This window comes from Homarus americanus, unplaced genomic scaffold (assembly GCF_018991925.1).
Source record: "Homarus americanus isolate GMGI-L3 unplaced genomic scaffold, GMGI_Hamer_2.0 scaffold48406, whole genome shotgun sequence".
Lineage (NCBI taxonomy): Eukaryota > Metazoa > Arthropoda > Malacostraca > Decapoda > Nephropidae > Homarus > Homarus americanus.
This window is the reverse complement of record NW_024753828.1, coordinates 178,808-197,828: the sequence shown is the minus strand read 5'-3', so window position 1 is coordinate 197,828 and position 19,021 is coordinate 178,808.

Genomic DNA, 19,021 nt, shown 5'->3' with positions numbered 1-19,021 from the left:
TGTTTACTTGGCTTAAGATTCCTACTTATCATTACTCCTAAATCCTTCTCGCAGTCGGATTTCTCAATAACATCGTTGTTCATCTGGTTTCCCTGTTTACATCTTCTACAATGAGTACTTTACATTTGTCCACATTGAATTTATCTGCCATTTTTCGGACCATTCGAAACATTTGTTTAGATCTTCCTGTAGTTTTGCTGAGTCCTCGTCAGATTTAATTACACGGCCTATTTTAGTGTCATTAGTAAATTTACTTATGTTGCCATCTACGCCGATATCTATGTCGTTTATGTATATAATAAATAATAATGGTCAAAGTACTGAGCCATGGGGAACTCCACTAGTGACGTTGCTCCAATCGGATTTAGTGCCGTTAATGCTCACTCGCTGTTTCCTGTCCTGTAACCACGCCCTAATCCATTTTAGAATATCTCCTTTAATGCCATGAGCCTCCACTTATCATATTAATCTTTCGTGGGGGACTCTGTCGAAGGCTTCGCTAAAGTCGAGATATACCACATCGTAATTGTGCCCCTCGTCCACTGATTCGAAAACAGATGAAAATAATGTTAATAGATTAGTTAGACATGAACGCCCTCTTGTGAAGCCATGTTGGGAATCATTGATCAGCTTGTGCTTCTCCAGGTGATTTCGAATAGAGTTTGAAATGATTGCTTCCAGTAATTTGCCTTCAATTGATGTTAGACTGATTGGACGGTAGTTAGAGGATAGTGATCTATCTCCCTTCTTGAAAATCGGTATTACCCTCACTATGCTCCAGGATTCTGGTACTACACCCGTTTTGAAGGACATGTTAAACAACTTTGGTGAGGGCATACTAAGCTCTTCCTTACATTCCTTTAATACTCTGGCAAATATCTCATCGGTGCAAATATCTCTTCGGGACCAGGTATTTATTAGGCTTTAGTTTGTCTATTTGCTTACTAACATCATTACTTGTCACTAATATTTCGCTTAATTTATTTTCTTCACTATCTCTGTATAGAGTCGGTGCCTCGGGTATCATGTTTAAATTTTCGGTGGTGAAAACTGTTGAAAAATATTTATTCAGATTATTGCTCATTTCTCCATCGTTATCAGTTACCTCGCCGGTATCTGACTGTATTGGTCCAATCTTTTTTCGTGTTTTAGTTTTATAAATTTGATAGAATCCCTTGGGGTTTGACTTCGCCTCCCTTGCTACCTTCAGTTCATTATTCCTCTTTGCTTTTCTTATCTCGGTCTTATCCCTACCGGCCAATACCTTATACATGTAATAATCTCGGAGGTAAACGTCACCACGATTTATTGTCCTACCTTTAGCCTCCCTTTGTCCAATAATATTCTTTAAATAATTATTTATCCATTTAGGGTCATTGTTGTTTGATCTGAGTTTTCTGTATGGTATGTTCTGCCTTTGTGCATTAATTAACTCATTATTTAAATTGTTGTGAAACTCGTCAACCTCAGATGTAGTGATCAGGTCATCCTCAACCGTCAGGGGTCTAAGTAAAGTGAGGTCGCCCTCTGTGGGTACATTGTGTGAGGTCACCTCATGTGAGGTCATGTAATTAATCCCCAAGTGTGATACCCCTTCTCTTAGCTGCCTCTTCAAACTATCAAAGTTTGCCTTTCTGAAATCTGGGACGTAAGTGGAATTTTCCTTGCGGTTGCCCTGAAATTCTAATTGAAATCTTATTTCTTTGTGATCGCTGTTAGCAAGTTTGTTCCCTACCTCGACATTACTAATGAGGTTTTCTCTGTTTGACAGAACTAAATCGAGTATATTATTACCCCGGGTGGGTTCGGTTATATGTTGGCTTAGGAAACAGTTCTGGATTGTTTCAAGAAAATCCTCTGATTCTGAGTTACCCGTAAGGTCAATCCAATCTATTTGGCTAAAGTTAAAGTCGCCTACCATACAGACTTTGCTATGTATAGAAGCCCTGCGCATTTCATCCCAAATAAGTCGCTCATTAACTCTTATCAAGATTAGGAGGTCTATATATTACTCCTGTGATTAATTTTCCCTACCATCGATTAATTCTGTCCAAATTGTTTCTGTATTCCGCTCAGTTTTTATTTCCTTATTTATTTCACACTTCAGATTATCCCTGACATAGATTGCTACCCCGCCTCCTTTCCTAATCTGCCTATCGGTATGGAATAATTTGTAACCTGTAATTTGGTATTCGACAGGTAACTCACGTGAGTCTAGGTTTATCCATGTTTCGGTGAATCCTATTATATCGATTTTTTCGGTGCATACTAACGCCCTGATTTCATCCATTTTGTTTCTCATACTACTAGTGTTTGCGTTGTAGACATTTAAGTTAGTCGTGTTCTGGGTCCTCTCATTGTCACGTTTAGGTTTTAAGTCCCTGCCTGATTTAGTTTTGTCATCATTCCTAGCACTATTTCCCTGTAACCTTTCACTTTGTTTACCCGCTCCCACTGCAGTCTCCTCCACCCCCGTGCTCATATGTTCTCTTAGCAGTTTAATGACTTCGACATCTTTTGAACTGCCCTCTCGAGAGAACCAGCCAGGGTTGCCACCCCATCCCTAGACAGATGCACCCCATCCCTAGCATAAAGGTTCCTTCTGCCGTAAAAGTTGTCCCATTTGCCAATGAATGGGACTGATATTGACTTGCAATGTCTGTCGAGACGGCCGTTGACACCAACTGCCCTTAACAACCATTCATTGCCAACTCTCCTTCTAGGCAGGACACCACATATGATAGGAAGCCCTCCCTTTGACCTAATGAGTTCTATAGCTGTCTTGAACTTATCAAGAGGCTCCTCACTCCTACGCCTGCCAATATCATTGCCTCCTGCACTGAAGCAGATAATGGGTTTGTTCCCATTACCAGAGAAGATAATTATTGTCCATCCTGTCAACTATATCCCCCACCCCAGCTCCTGGCAAACACACCCTCATCCTATTTTTATTTTTACCACAAAAAGCTCTGTCCAGATACTGTACCTGGGAATCGCCAACAATTAAGGTTTTCGTACCTTCCTTGACAGCCTTGTCTCTGACTATGCTAACGTCCAATTCGTCTATCAAACGACTGAAAGAGTTGGTACACTTAGCTGTTGATGTCGTATCCTTGGTGTGTTATTTTTTTCACCACCAGTTTAGTTGTCCCTCTCCTCACAACCTTCCATTCGCCTGAGTTTTCGTCAGACACATGCTTTTCTTGTCTCGTTTCTTACTTCATCCTCGCTATCACTTCCTTTAATTTCAAGGTTTCTTCCTTGGCCCTCTCTAACTCGGCCCTCTGAAGGGCACAGCCCTGTTCACAAGTAGCACCATTGATCACGTCATCATACACTACACCATGGGTCTCGTCACCACGCCCGCACTACACCATTGGTCACGTCACCCTGCCCCCACTACGCCATGGGTAACGTCATAATACTCACTACACCATGGGTCACGTCACCACGGGTCACGTCACCACGCCCACTCTACATCATGGGTCACGTCAACGTGCCTACACTGCACATAAGAAGAACATAAGAAAATAAGGAGTCTGCAATAGGCCGGTTGGCCTGTGCATGACATTCTTGTATAGAGTTACAACCACTCTCTATCATCCATGAATTTATCTAGCCTCCTTTTAAAACTTTCCAGCTTTCCAGCACTTATACAAAGTTGCTAAGCTTGTTCCACTCGTCCACCACCCAATTTGTGAACCAGTTCCTTCATATCTCCCACCTAAACCTAAACTTATCCAACTTAAATCCATTGCTTCGAGTCCTATCCTGCTCAGATATTATAAGAACTTTATCTATATCTCCTTTATTGATTCCTTTCACCCACATAAATACTTCTATCATATCTCCCCGCGCTCTTCGTCTTTCTAGGGAATGCAAGATTAGTTTCTTTAATATATCTTGATATGGAATGTTTCTAAGTCCCAGAATCATTTTCTTCATTCTTCGCTGCACCGACTCCAGTGAATGGATATCCATTCTATAATAAGGGCATCAGAATTGAACAGCATAATCGAGGTGCGGCCTGACTAGTGCAAGATATAGTTGCAATATGACCTCCGCACTCTTATTACGTACACTTCTAGATATAAAACCTAATACTCTGTTTGCCTTATTTCGAACATATGCACTGTTTTCTAGGCCGTAGGTCCGGGCTTACAAATACCCCTAAGTCTCTTTCACAAGTCGACTTCTCTCGGTTGTTGTTGTTATGGCTGTATACATTGACAGTATTTGTTCTTTCAATATTAAGTATGCTGCACCTGCTGGTGTTGAATTTCATTTGCCATTTTTCTGACCACGCCTGCAGTTTATTTAAATCCTCCTGTAGTGCATTTGCCTCCTGCCCTGAATTAATGTGCTGCCCTATTTTGGTGTCATCTGCAACCTTGCTAATGTCACTGCTGATCCCAGTATCTAGAGCGTTTATGTAGATTATGAACAAGAGTGGGCCCAGTACTGACCTCTTGGGAACCCCACTGGTTACACAGCCCCACTCAGATTTAACACCGTCTACGCTGACCCTTTGTGTTCTATCGCTGAGCCATGATTTTATCCAATTTAAAACTTTCCCCTCGATACCATGAGCCTTAACTTTTCTCAGAAGCCGCTGATGCAGTACTCTATCAAGCGCTTTGCTAAAGTCTAAGTAAATAACTTCGTAATTTTCGTCATTATCTGCTACCTTGAAGACTTTCCTAAAAAAACGTCAGCAGATTTGTTAGACAAGATTTTCACTTTGTAAACCCATGTTGAGAGTCGTAGATTAATTTGTTTTTCTCTAAATGGTATCGGATGCTATTTGCTATAATTGATTTAAGAAATTTCCCCACTCCTGACGTCAAACTAATCGGCAGGTAATTTGACGTTGATGCTGTCTCCGTTTTTGAATATGGGTACTACATTTGCCTGTTTCCATAAGAATGGCGCAACTCCAGTGTCAAATGATTTTGTAAATATATTTACGAGGGGTCCGCTAATCTGTTCCCTACACTCTTTCAAAACTCGAGGGAAAATTTCATCCGGCCTTGGGGATTTTGTGTTCTTTAATTTATTTATCTTCTTAAGAACATTCTCTTTTCTGATAGTGATATTCTTTAATTTCTCTTCTTCATTTCCCCTAAATATCATTTCCACCTCTGGCATTTCCTCGTGAATTTCTTCCCTAAAAACTGATAAAACGTCGCTGTTTAATGCTTTGCTTATTTTCTCACTATCATTGATCACTTCCCCTCTCTCTGACTTTAAAGGTCCCACTTTGTCTTTGACCTTTGTCCTATATACCTGGAAAAATCCCATGGGATTCGCTTTGGATTCTCTTGCTATCCTGATTTTGTAGTCCCTCTTTGCCTTCCTTACATTTTTCTTAACATTCCTAGATAGTTCATTATACCTATTTCTGAGATGCTCCTCCCCTCCCTTTAATTTCTTATAAATTCCTTTCTTTATTCCTATGTCATGTTTAAGGTTTTTGGTCATCCCCCTTGGCTCATTCTTATTTGACCTAATTTTTCTGTATGGTATATTTTGTTCTTGTGCTTTACGTAGTATACTAGTGAATATATTATAGTCATGATCAATTGTTGTGTCGCCGGTGACCTCACCCGATCCTACCTGGGACTGACCCGACTGTTCCCAGGTGACCTCACCTAGGTACCTTCTTAACCCCTCATAATCCGCTGATGGAAAGTCTAGGACTGACCATATTGTCATTGTTTTTCGTTTCCCAATTTAGGGTGAACCTGATTTCTCTGTGATCACTGTTCCCTAGTTCTTCCCCTACTGTGATATCTCTGATAATATTTTCTTTATTTGTTAATACTAGGTCTAATATATTGTCACCTCTACAGTAGTAGGTTCTGTAATAAGTTGTTTTAAAAAATTGTCGTGTACTGCGTCTAGGAAGTCTTCAGATTCATAGTCACTAACAATGTTGTCCCAGTCAATATTTCTGAAGTTGAAATCCCCATAATGCACAGGTTGTTGTATTTTGCTGCCCTACTCATTTCCTGCCATATGAGCTAAGCTGCTTCTTTCCCAAGACTTGGGGGCCTGTAAATCACTCCCATAACTATTTTTTCTCTTCCTTCTGCAATTTCTACCCATACAGACTCGGTTCCTATTTCAACCTTTATTGAATTATTAATACAGCATTTTAATGTATCCCTGACGAAGAGTGCGACCCCTCCCCCCTTCCTACCTTCCCTGTCCTTGTGAAAAAGATTGTACCCTTCTATGTGGTACTCTGATAAAAAGTTTTTGCTCGCCAGATTCATCCAAGTTTCGGTGATTGCTATGACGTCTACGTTCTCGGTACATACAACCGCTCTCAGCAAGTCTATTTTATTTCTAACGCTCCTACTGTTTGTATAGTATACATTTAAACCTACCCTTCCCTGGTCCTGTTTTACCCCTTGTCCTGAGTAACCAATTTTACTCCTCAGGACCTGCTTGTTTTTTTTACTCCCACTTACCCTGACCTCTCTCTACTGGCGAAACCCCCTCTTTGGAGTGACGCCACTCTGACCAGGGTGCGGTTGTCACTATATAATATGTAATTGCACCACCATGGGCCGCACCAGTCTTTCCACCTCACGCCATGGGTTACGTCACTCACCCACTTGGCTGTGTCTTATAGGAGGACTCGGGAGAACACCAGAGAGGGTGTTTGTTAACCCAGCCGTGTGTTACAATTACCTGCTTAATATTGTGGAGTTGGCCATTACTCCTGAGGTTTAATATTATAATGCTCCAGTCGTATCTCTCTCACACACACACACACACACACACACACACACACACACACACACACACACACACACACCAGTTGAATACTTGTTGTTGTTGACCGGGAGACTGATATACAACACTGGGGAAGGAGTTAGGGGGTAGGAGGAGGAGGAGGAGGGGGATGACGATGGAGGAGGGGAAAGGGAGGTTAAAATTCAGGTGTGCGGAAGGTGAGGCTTCGTGAGAAGGTTACGAGTAGCCGTAAAGGGTTGATAATGGATACTTCACCTGGATGTATTAGCGCTAATTATGTTTACCTGTTGGTGTGGGTGAGGGATGGCGAATACGAGAGGCACTTCCCAGCTCCCCATTGCCTCTGGATAGTGGCGTTGGGGGTACTAGCAAACATGAGAGCCACTTTCCATTCTCCCCTTGCCTGTGGGTAGTGGCGTTGGGGGTACTAGCAAACATAAGAGCCACTTTCCATTCTCCCCTTGCCTGTGGGTAGTGGCGTTGGAGGTACTAGCAAAAACGAGCGCCACTCCACCCCCCACCCCACCCCACCCCACACGCCCACCCCACCCCCAGTCCCCCTTCACCAGCCTGGCCACAGCTCGGCTCTGTAGTGATATGAAACGGTGATTGGTGCTCTTATGGTGAGTTTCTATAGTGACTGGTGATTTTTTGTTAAAGTCTCTCTTCCTCTCCTCCTGAGTTACGAAGCTCTGTATCAGGGATGAGGCAACATGTGTCTGGTTTCTGTTGCTCAGCCAGTCTGCCAACTCATGGTGCATGCTTGAAAGGATTTACCAGGTTATTCCTTGCGGGGGGTGAGTTGTGTTGCTGCTGTGTCATGGTGGGTGGGGAGATAGGGTGTTGAAGGTGGGGGAGAGTCATGGTGTTGAGGTGGGGGAGTCTGTTGGGGTGGGGAGTCAGGGAGGGTGGGGGAGAGTCATGTGTTGTGGGTAGGGAAGAGTCAGGGTGGGGGAGTCAGAGTCAGTGTGGGGTGAGCTCATGGTGTTGAGGGTGGGGAGAGTCAAGGGGGGGAGAGTCATGGTGTTGTGGGGTGGGGGAGAGTCTGGTGTTGAGGGTGGGGGAGAGTCGTGGTGTTGAGGGTGGGGGAGAGTCATGGTGTTGTGGGTGGGGGGGAGAGTCATGGTGTTGAGGGTGGGGGAGAGTCATGGTGTTGAGGGTGGGGGGAGGGTGGGGAGGTGTTGGGGTGTGGAGGGTGGGGAAGAGTCTGGTGTTGTGGGTGGGGGAGAGTCGTGGTGGGTGGGGAGAGTCATGGGTGTGTGTGGGGGAGAGTCAGGTAGTGTTGAGGGTGGGGGGAGAGTGAGGGTGGGGGAGAGTCATGGTGTTGAGGGTGGGGGAGAGTCATGGTGTGGGTGGGGGAGAGTCATGGTGTTGAGGGTGGGGAGAGTTGAGGGTGGGGGAGAGTCATGTGTGTGGGTGGGGGAGAGTCATGGTGTTGAGGGTGGGGAGAGTCATGGTGTTGAGGGTGGGGGAGAGTCATGGTGTTGGTGGGGGAGAGTCAGGGTGGCGTAGAGTCGTGGTGTTGTGGGTGGGGAGAGTCATGGTGTTGAGGTGGGGAAGTCATGGTGTTGAGGGGTGGGGGGAGAGTCGTGGTGTTGAGGGTGGGGGGAGAAGGGTGGGGAGTCATGGTGTTGAGGGTGGGGGAGAGTCATGGTGGAAGAGTGTGGGTGGGGGAGTCATGGTGTTGAGGGTGGGGAGAGTCATGGTGTTGGTGGGGGAGTCATGGTGTTGTGGGTGGGGAGAGTCATGGTGGAGGGTGGGGAGAGTCATGGTGTTGAGGGTGGGGGGGAGAGTCATGGTGTGAGGGGTGGGGGAGTCATGGTGTTGGAGGGTGGGGGAGAGTCATGGTGTTGAGGGTGGGGGAGAGTCGTGGTGATGAGGGTGGGGGAGAGTCATGGTGTTGTGGGTAGGGGAGAGTCATGGTGTTGAGGGGTGGAAGTGTTGAGGGTGGGGGGAGAGTCATGGTGTTGAGGTGGGGGAGAGTCATGGTGTTGAGGGTGGGGGAGAGTCATGGTGTTGAGGGGTGGGGAGAGTCGTGGTGTTGTGGGTGGGGGAGAGTCGGGTGTTGTGAGGGTGGGGGAGAGTCATGGTGTTGAGGGTGGGGGAGAGTCATGGTGTTGTGGGTGGGGGAGAGTCATGGTGTTGAGGGTGGGGGAGAGTGTGTGGGGTGGGGAGTCATGGTGTTGTGGGTGGGGAGAGTCATGGTGTCATGGTGGGTGGGGGAGAGTATGGTGTTGAGGGTGGGGAGAGTCATGGTGGTGGGTGGGGGAGAGTCATGGTGTTGAGGGTGGGGAGATGGGGAGAGTGGTGTTGAGGGTGGGGGGAGTCATGGTGTTGAGAGTGTGGGAGAGTCAGGGTGGTGTTGAGGGTGGGGGAGAGTCATGGTGTTGAGGGGTGGGGAGAGTCGGTGTTGAGGGTGGGGGAGAGTCATGGTGTTGAGGGTGGGGGAGAGTCATGGTGTTGAGAGAGTGGTGTTGGAGAGTCATGGTGTTGAGGGGGGGGGAGAGTCATGGTGTTGAGGGTGGGGAGAGTCTGGTGTTGGAGGGTGGGGAGAGTCATGGTGTTGAGGGTGGGGGGAGATGGTGTTTGGGGGAGAGTCATGGTGTTGTGGGGTGGGGAGAGTCATGGTGTTGAGGGTGGGGAGAGTCATGGTGTTGAGGGTGGGGAGAGTCATGGTGTGGTGGGTGAGGGTGGGGAGAGTCATGGTGTTGAGGGTGGGGGAGAGTCATGGTGTTGAGGGTGGGGGAGAGTCATGGTGTTGGGTGGGGAGAGTCATGGTGTTGAGGGTGGGGGAGAGTCATGGTGTTGAGGGTGGGGGAGAGTCATGGTGTTGTTGAGGGTCATGGTGGTGTTGAGGGTGGGGGAGAGTCATGGTGTTGTGGGTGGGGAGAGTCATGGTTTTGAGGGTGGGGGAGAGTCATGGTGTTGAGGGTGGGGGAGAGTCATGGTGTTGAGGGTGGGGGAGAGTCATGGTGTTGAGGGTGTGTGTTGAGGGTGGCGTAGAGTCGTGGTGTTGTGGGGTGTGTGAGTGTGTTATGGTGTAACAAGGATAATGAGTGTAGTTTAATTATGTAAATTATTATTATTGTTATGACCTTGGGAGTTCAACCGTACCTGTCTGCTGTTTGTGTTTGTGTGTGGGTGGGTGGGGGGAGGCAACAGACCTTAACGTAACCTAATCAAAAATAGTCTAATCGAATATTATCAAACCTAACCCAATCTAATCCGTTTTAACCTAATCTAACGGCTTTATTTTATTTTTTTTACTCTTTAAATTGATTTATTGTTTTTTTTTACTAATTTAACATTTGTTGCTTTTGTTATGTATGTTTTAATTATTTTATTAATTGTTTATTAGTAATCTTCTTATTAGCGTAACGCTAACAGTATATGTTTTTTCTTTTCACAGGTAAGTTGTCGTGTGTGGCGGGCAGTGGTGTCGGCAGATGGAGGTACTGTAGTGTACATAATATACCTTGAACAGTTTCCCTCTTTCACTCGCTCTCTTTCGCAACTCTTAGTTAAGGGAGTGTTTTATTTTAGTTTGTTGTTAACATAATATAAAACAGCTTATGAGAAGTTATATTTTTCTTTAATATTTAGAAATTTTGTCTAGTGTGTTGAGGCTAGCCGCTAACGCTTTGTCACCAGAGGCTGTAAAGAAGGTGTTAGCTGTTGAAGTACACACTACTTTCTAAAAACTAGAACAGGAGAGTAAGATGCCAGTTATAGCTTTATGAATGAACTTTTTGACGTGAGAAAGTATAGGGTATGTGTTGCTTATTTGATTATTATTAGGTAGTACTGTACTAGTCAGATGTGTTCGTCTGCCTTGTTACCGGCCGACTGAGGGAGGTTTGTTTGTTTGTGTACCCGACGTTGCATCATCACACTAACCAGCCGAGAGCAAGTTTTTGGTCACTAACCCTCGGCATCACGTGAGGAGGGGGGAGGTAAGATTGGTGGTGGGTGTGCGTGAGAAGTTAAAGTGGTAAAGTTTTAATGTCATTTGAGTCATGTTTTGAGTGGTAAGGTTGCGACTGTGTTTGTTTATTTTAGACAGCGGTTATTCAACCCAATGCACGCAATGTCCTGACCTGGCCGAGGGGAGTTGTTTAAAATGTAGCCTCACCTATCGTATTTCTGGGGTTAAGTCATCGTATTCAAAGGGTTTGGTTAGTCCGTTCGTCTGTCCGTCCGTTTGTCTGTTATATTATTTCCATTTAGCTGTAAAGTTTGTGTTTAGATGTGTGTCTCGGGAGCAGCGCCTTCCATGTAGCTGTGAACTGCCTCCTGTTTATCCACCTATTAAAATATTAAATGTGTGGCTGTATCATAAGAGATGAGGTGGTAATGATAGATATTAATTGATAACAGTGAACGTAGTGGGTACTAGGGGAAGACAGATATTGGGATGGATGATGGAATGTACAAGTTGTGGTCCCTGGAAGATACAAAGTCTTGGAGGAGTGTTAAAGACCGCACGATACTGTTGGAAGTAGATGGACGTGGTCGCCAATCCTCATACCTGGAGGATGGTACCTTGGTTGATTGGAGGAGGTGGGAGGGGGCTTATATCCTTGATTTTTTTTATGTAAATAACTTTCCCTTGAAGAGGAAAATAATGAAACTGGGGTTGGCGTCCCCGTAGATTTGAACACTTAAGCAGACGAGAGAGAGAGAGAGAGACTTCATTTTACATCATGATACACACCGTAATGACAATAACAACCTCGATTCCTTCAAGGTCAAGTTACACCGCTATCAAAACTTAATTGGTTCCATTAAGTTTAGTATTTTTTAATATAGAAATATCCAATTAAGATGATTAAGAATTAAATCGTCGTATCCCTTATGCAGGTGAATAAGTTTAATGTTTACGTAATGCAGTATTTCGGAGGTAACTTAATATATTTTAGGTAGTAGGCAGCTACCAAACAGGGAGGTACTGCCGCCTGGGAAGATATTGGAAACATAATGTGTTGTCTAATGGTTGACCCTGCTGCCATATGACACCACAAATATTGTGACCAAGTCCCAGGTTGCTGATCTGGCTTTCTGCCTCATTCACACACAATTGCAGGGTCTCAGTTGTTTTTCTTACTATTGACAACACAACATACATATATCGTTGCTCACTTTTGATCTTTTTTTTCATTCTTGTATTTCTTTATGGTTCTTTATTATTATAATTATTATTATTATTTTTTTTTTATTAGTGTTATTATTGTTATTATCATTACATTTTATTTTATTTTAAAGTTTTTATTATATATTATAACATTTATTTACTATGAATTATTGTTGTTATTATTATTATTATTATTATTATTATTATTATTATTATTATTATTATTATTATTATTATTATTATTATTTCATCTCCCCAGGCCCTGATGTGGGTCAGTGATCTGTACCCGGGTGGGCTAATCCCCCTCCCAAAAAAAAGGGTCACCTGTTGATTAGCTCCCTGCTTAGTTCACATGAAGATTAACCACCCAAACGTTACCTGGGGAGTTAGATTAGATTTAGGTTACGTTAGCGTTAGGGTGAAATACGCTGGGGGGGGACTAACCGTTAGATGATCCCGTGATTTATGTTGGGAAGAAAGTCAACCCAAACACCTTGTAATTATATCTAGTGTCATGGTTTTCTTATATCGGTGGTAGTCAGAGTGGATTATATTATATAAAGATTATAATATATTGTGTTTCTTATATTTCTTACCGCAGAGTTCGATACCTTCACACTGGTACTTACAGGAGACTATGGTGTATCTACATAGAAGTTCACTCCACCACCCGACATTCCATGATTTATACTTGATAAATGATGATTTAATGAATTCCGTTAATTTCCAACATCCATCTAAGTTATTGGTTATACTTTGTCATAACCAATCAGTCATTACCTTTAGTAATAATAAGATAGGATCACAGATATGGGCAGATAATTGCACTTACATTTATTTGTCAAGCTTCCATACAATGATTTACAATTTGCATGGATATATGTGTCACTCACGTTCACGCTGTAATAAAATTAGTCTTCTAAAAGAGGGAATTTTCAACTTGGGAACACATGTGGTTACTCTACTATGGGTATGACTTAACAGAGCCTTAATTATTCAAGTGATACATTTACTGCCAGCCTGGATTGCTCTTGTTGCAACCAGGCTTCATCACAAGAACTTCTTTCACGGGGAATAACAACAAAAAGTTCTCTTGTGTTACCACACATAGTCTCGCGTAACTGACAGTCACTGTGGACGGTTGTCGCGGCAAGGAGAACTGGTAGGCGTGACTTGAATTAACCACTTAGGTGCAATAGACCAGCCTGGATTGCTTTTGTCGCAACCAGGCTTCCACACGTGATATTTCCACGGGGATAACAAACCTAGGTTAACACACTTAGTCTCGTGTCGATCATGGTCACTGTAGACGGGTGTCATGCAGGAGAACTCTGTAAGCGTGAATTGATTAACCATTTACTGTAGGTTTGGTAGGCCAGCCTGGATTGCTCTTGTTGCAACCAGGCATCCACATGTGATATTTCCAAATCTAGGTAACACGCTTAATCTGCAGTCGACGACGGTCCACTGACGGGAGTGGCTGTGGGAGGACTCTGTGGAGGTCTCGTTCTTCAGGAGGGAGAGGATGGGGACGTTCAGTTCAACCCATGGCTTTCAAGAGGATACTACTTTAAATGAGGTTTTGTGGTTGTGAGAGGCGATGAACAGTACAACACTGGCTCATTGGCCCTTAAAGGCTGGCTAACATACCACTAATGGAAAATATATGTCCCAGTTATGCCTAGCCAGGTGCCTTATCTCTAGTAAAACAAACTTTGGAGTTGGTTGCGTGGGTAAACCTAACGCAACCCATGACATCCAGGTAAATGCACGTTAGCAGGTAACTGGTTGACACGTTTCCAGAGAAACAACAAAGTGTGAATTACTGAAACCCATTAAAAAGTTTTTCTTAAACGTTTCAAGCACACGAGGTGTTGCTAGTGACAGAAACGTGATGGTAATAATTACTAACTGGCATGTGCTGAGTGCTCATCGTTGACTCACGCAATGGTTGGGTATGTGTGTTGTGGATGCTGCCGTGATAGTTTTTTTTAGTTTAACAAATTTATTGACAAAGCTTGTAGTACAGTTTGCCTATTCTGAGTAATTGAGTCAGATCTTGACACTGAGGGTGGTATCACTTCTCACTGCCACGCAGGACAGAGGTTCATACACAAAGGAATAGATCATATTCATTAACAGTATATACAGGTCAGATTCATGTGGGTTGATGTCGCTGTTCACTGCCATGCAGGACAGAGGTTCGTACACAAAGAAATACATCATATTCATCAGCAGTATATATAGGTCAGAGTCATGTGGGTGATGTCACTGTTCACTGCCATGTAGGACAGTGGTTCATATACATTGGACGTCATATTCTAATTGAAGACTAATCAGTGTGGGCTGGCAAATTTTGGATAAACAGCAAGAACGTCCTCAAGCACCCCTGATTCAATGTAGTAATTACAAAGTTCATGATACAATAAGCCAGGTGGCCTGAAGTCTTTGACAGTGTCACATTCAATAATATAGTGTTCAAGAGTATGCTTTAAAGGTTTATCAAAGTTTACATGCTGAGTGTTCCGGTATGGGTACAGCGTTACTAACTTGCTAGATGTGTCTGTATCCTTGCCTAATTCTGGCCACAACTATATCACATTGTCTAGTTCTGTCCTTATGCTGGCCATACCGGTACCTCTTGTCACAAAATTTGTCATATTTACTAATGCTACAACTGTCAGGTCTCTCTGCATTTCTCACTTCTTCTAGATCAGAGTTCATGATTCTGACTTGTATGTCTTTAAGTACAGCATTGGACAGACCAAGGTAACGGTCAACATTTTCTTTCTTACATGCCTCATTGGCCAGTTTATCAGCACGGTCATGATACCAAATTCCAACATGGGACGGAATCCACACAAATTCGATACGAGAGTTGTTCTCATTGGCAGTTATTACATTTCTTTCAATTTCACATACCACTTTAGACATAGAACCCGACGGGCTGTTCATTGATTTCAAAGCACTTTTTGAGTCACAGAATATCACCCCACCTCCATTTTCTTTAAGGTAGTTGTGCTGGCCCAGTTGTTCAGCCTGTGCCTGTTTGACACTATCATCTCTTTTTATTTATATATTACAATTGCACAGCCTGTTCTACCTGTGTTTGTCTGCACATAACCATCAGTAAAAGCATAACATTCACTTGATTTAATAAGAACATAAGAACATAAGAAAATAAGGAGTCTGCAATAGGCCGGTTGGCCTGTGCATGGCAGCTCCTGTCGAGAGTTACTACCACTCTCTATCATCCATGAATCTATGTGTCTGTTAATAGTTTCTAGTGTGACACATCTCACCACATCGGTGTTTAACATTTGCTTACAACCAACAGGAGTGTAACTAATAGGAACTGATAGATCCAGCCAAGGAGGAATGGCATTAATGGGTTCGTCTGGGGTGATTGGGACATTCAGTTTCAAGAGATCTGCAACACTTTTATGAAACCACGCCCCATAGAGAGTCTGTTGTAGAAGGTTGGTGAGATAGTCAGGATTAGATAGATAGAACATCAACTCAGTTTGAGCTGTAGTTTGGGAACCATTGTTCTTCAAAACTTCGACACAAAACATGGTATTAAGTAGAGCTATCCTCTCAGATAGGGAGGGTAGCCCGAGCTCTTTAAACCTCATGTTTACAATTCTGGTTGATTTTAAGCCTCCTAGAATGATGCGCATGGCTTCATTTTGCACTACCTCAAGGCTGTTGAGTTGTTTAGGCGTAATAGTCACAAGATGGAGTAGTAGCAGTTACAGTAGAAAGGAAAAGTAACAATAGTTGGAAAACAAACCAGCACCAGTTGGAACAGAAACAGCATAAGGGATATAAATGACACCATTAAAGGAGAAACAACAGAGCAACGCTGCAGAAGAAACGGCAGCAGAACACCAGCGTGGGATCACCCTGGACCGTGCTGGCTAACCCTCCACTACGTTACGTAAGCGTGCTGGTGTGCCGCGTCTGGAAAGGGCGGTGGTGCCGCCTCTGGCCACACCTCGTGTGTTTACATACCGATCATTCACTCTCACTGCTCAAGTATTTACAAGTGTTCTGCTGTGTATCCAAGTAACTGTTGAGTGACTCTGGGTGTGTGTCAGCGCTTCCTGTCTTCTTTTTCATCCTCTACGTGGACGCTAGGCGCTTCAGCAAGAATATATCGGGAGCTGCGATCTTGCATCACATAAACGGGAACGGCCCGAGCCACTCTCAATAATGCTGACATTAAAATTTTATTCTTCATTATATCTTCCACGTCTATACTTTACTCTTCCCTCCCCTCCCGAATGTTGCTTACGAGGTAGTACCTTGACTTATTTGTTTTATTTGTTGACCCTGAACCATCTTGTTGACTGGTATCTTAGTGGATGATGTTTGTACAGTACACTAGGCTGTACTGATGGTTATGTCCTTAAGTTATGGGGGTCTTGTAATTGTTATTCCATTGAATTAATTCACAAACGACAGTTCAAGTAAAGACACAGGTTGAAGTAGATAGATGTTAAGGTGTAGTATATAACACGACTGGGTGTGTTGGGGGTCTCGGTACACAACTAAAAAGGCCGTTTTAACGTTTCCAGGTACGACATAACCGGAGACATGGCCGCTAGTCCGAGACGTGACCTTGTCTTACGGTGTGATGTTTCCCGTGTGGCTCACCTCATAGCAAACTGTAGGCGTTATATGTATCATGATCGTCACAGAGGCTCCTTTCACCACACTCAGTGTGGACGCATGCGTCTCCCAAACCCTGGAAATGCACCTGTCAGTGAGGTGTTGGTAATGATAGGATACTGGTGGTTGATGAGATAATAGTTTTGGACGCGGTGACTCGCTGTAACCTGGACGTGGCTTTAATATAGTAATTTTAAAAGTTCACTCGTTTAAGTTTTTCTTTAAATGGGTATAGTACAGTATTGTAAGAAAACATCCAACTCGCTCTTTAAGGTGCGACACAAAGCTCGAGTCCGATGGGGTGTTGACCTATATTGACATTCTTCCGTGGCGAGATATACAGTATTCTCAGGTTCCCAGTACGAACCTTGAACAGTCCGGAGCCTTCTTTATCTCAGACTACAGTGGGTTTACTTGTTGGTGTCTAGGCAGTAGCAGTCGGCTCCAGGGTTCCCAAGACAGAGTGACTTTCTATTTAAGGCACTTACTGACACTTCTCTGAGCACAGTTTATAATTTGTGTCTCTATTGTCACAAATATTGATGTTGGCTCTTAACACAAGCATGGTGGCCGTGATCAGAAACAACCCTGAAGGCAAATTTATTTTAATGTTGACGTAATGGTGACAGTTAACAACACGTGGTTCCCAAGTTGTGAACCATGGCTGGGATTGTGCGTGGTTCATCATTGTAACCAGAGATTTGAGGGAATATATCTAATAGTTAGCTGCTAACTCACGTAAGCTATGTTATTGGGTCAAGGTTGCCATAAATGTCGCGTTCTTGTAACGTCTTATGCGAGTTTTGTCGAATCCGGATTCAAGTCAAGAACTGTTCGTTTGGTTCTTATACTACAGCCGTTGTTCAGGCTCAGCGTGGAGGAAGAAGATACTAGGATGATACTCATGGCTGTGAATTTTAGTGTGTTGAGCGGGTGAAATTGTTTATGCACTCACTAAAAAAATATTCTGCACCCTTGATTTTGAAACCATCCGCAACGATCACTGCGACAGAAGCCGTGATGATGTCAGATTTCTTGGTCCGGTGTGTCATATTGCATAACTACGTAAAGATGCAGAATAATCTTTTAGTGAGTGCGCAAGTGCATGGCGTTTACATGGCTCTAAATATCAGGTGTTTTGAGCAGGTAGCCACGGTGTGATGTAAGTAATTTCATGTTGAGGAGGAGAGGTGGTGATGATAATGGTGGTAATGGTGTTGGTGGTGTAGCAATTGATGGTGGTATTGGTGTAGTTGGTAGTTATGAAGGTGGTGTTAGTGACGTAGATAATGGTGATGGAGGTGGTAATTATCAACTTTTCTATGCAGCCCATTATTACTTTATTAATTTAGGTTAGCGTTCGTTAAGGTTAGGTTAGGGTAGGGTGTTACATCATCAGATAAAATAAGCCCCAATTATACCTCCTTGAATTTTATCGACAGATCTGATGGGCTTTCTGTTTATCATATTCTGATGGGCTCACCTCTGTCTTCTGATGTCTAATACTTTTCCTCGTTTCCCACTCTCTGATGGCCTTCGTCTTCCATGATGTTCCACCTTTTTGTCTGATTGTCCTGCTGAGAGAGAGAGAGAGAGAGAGAGAGAGAGAGAGAGAGAGAGAGAGAGAGAGAGAGAGAGAGAGAGAGAGAGAGAGAGAGAGACTGCATGTGAGAGTGAGTCAGCCGTCTCAACACTTGACTCCTCTTTGTCCTTCATCTCTCTTGTAATTCTCTAGTCCGTAATCTTCTCTGTTGTAATGGTCTCTCTTATGGCGCAATGGTGGTGATATGGTGTATTGGTGATACTGGTGTTATGGTGTATTGGTGATAGTGGTGTATTGGTGACACTGGTGTTATGGTGTATTGTGTATTGGTGATAGTGGCGTTATGGTGTATTGGTGATAGTGGCGTTATGGTGTATTGGTGATAGTGGCGTTATGGTGTATGGTTGATAGTGGTGTTATGGTGTATTGGTGATAGTGGTGTTATGGTGTATTGGTGATAGTTATGGTGTATTGGTGATAGTGGCGTTATGGTGTATTGGTGATAGTGGTGTTGTGGTATTGGTGATAGTGGTGTTGGTGGTGATACAGGTATGGTGATAGTGTTTTGTTATGTAGTATTGGTGGATGGTGGTGTTATGGGCATTATGGTAGCATTAAGGTATTGGTGATAAAGGCGTTATGGGTGTATTGCGGAGAAAAGGGTGTCGTGGTATTGGTGAGAGTGGTGTTATGGTGTGTATTGGTGATAGTAAAGTTATGGTGGGATAGTTGGCGGTGTATTGGGTGATAGTGTCGTTATGGTGCATTGCGATGGTGGTGTTATGGTGTATTGGTAGAAGTTATTGCGGGTATTGGTGATAGTGGCGTTTATGGTGTATTGGTGAGTGTGTTGTGGTGTAATAGTGTGAGTGGTGTTATGGTGTATTGGTGATAGCGGCGTTATGGTG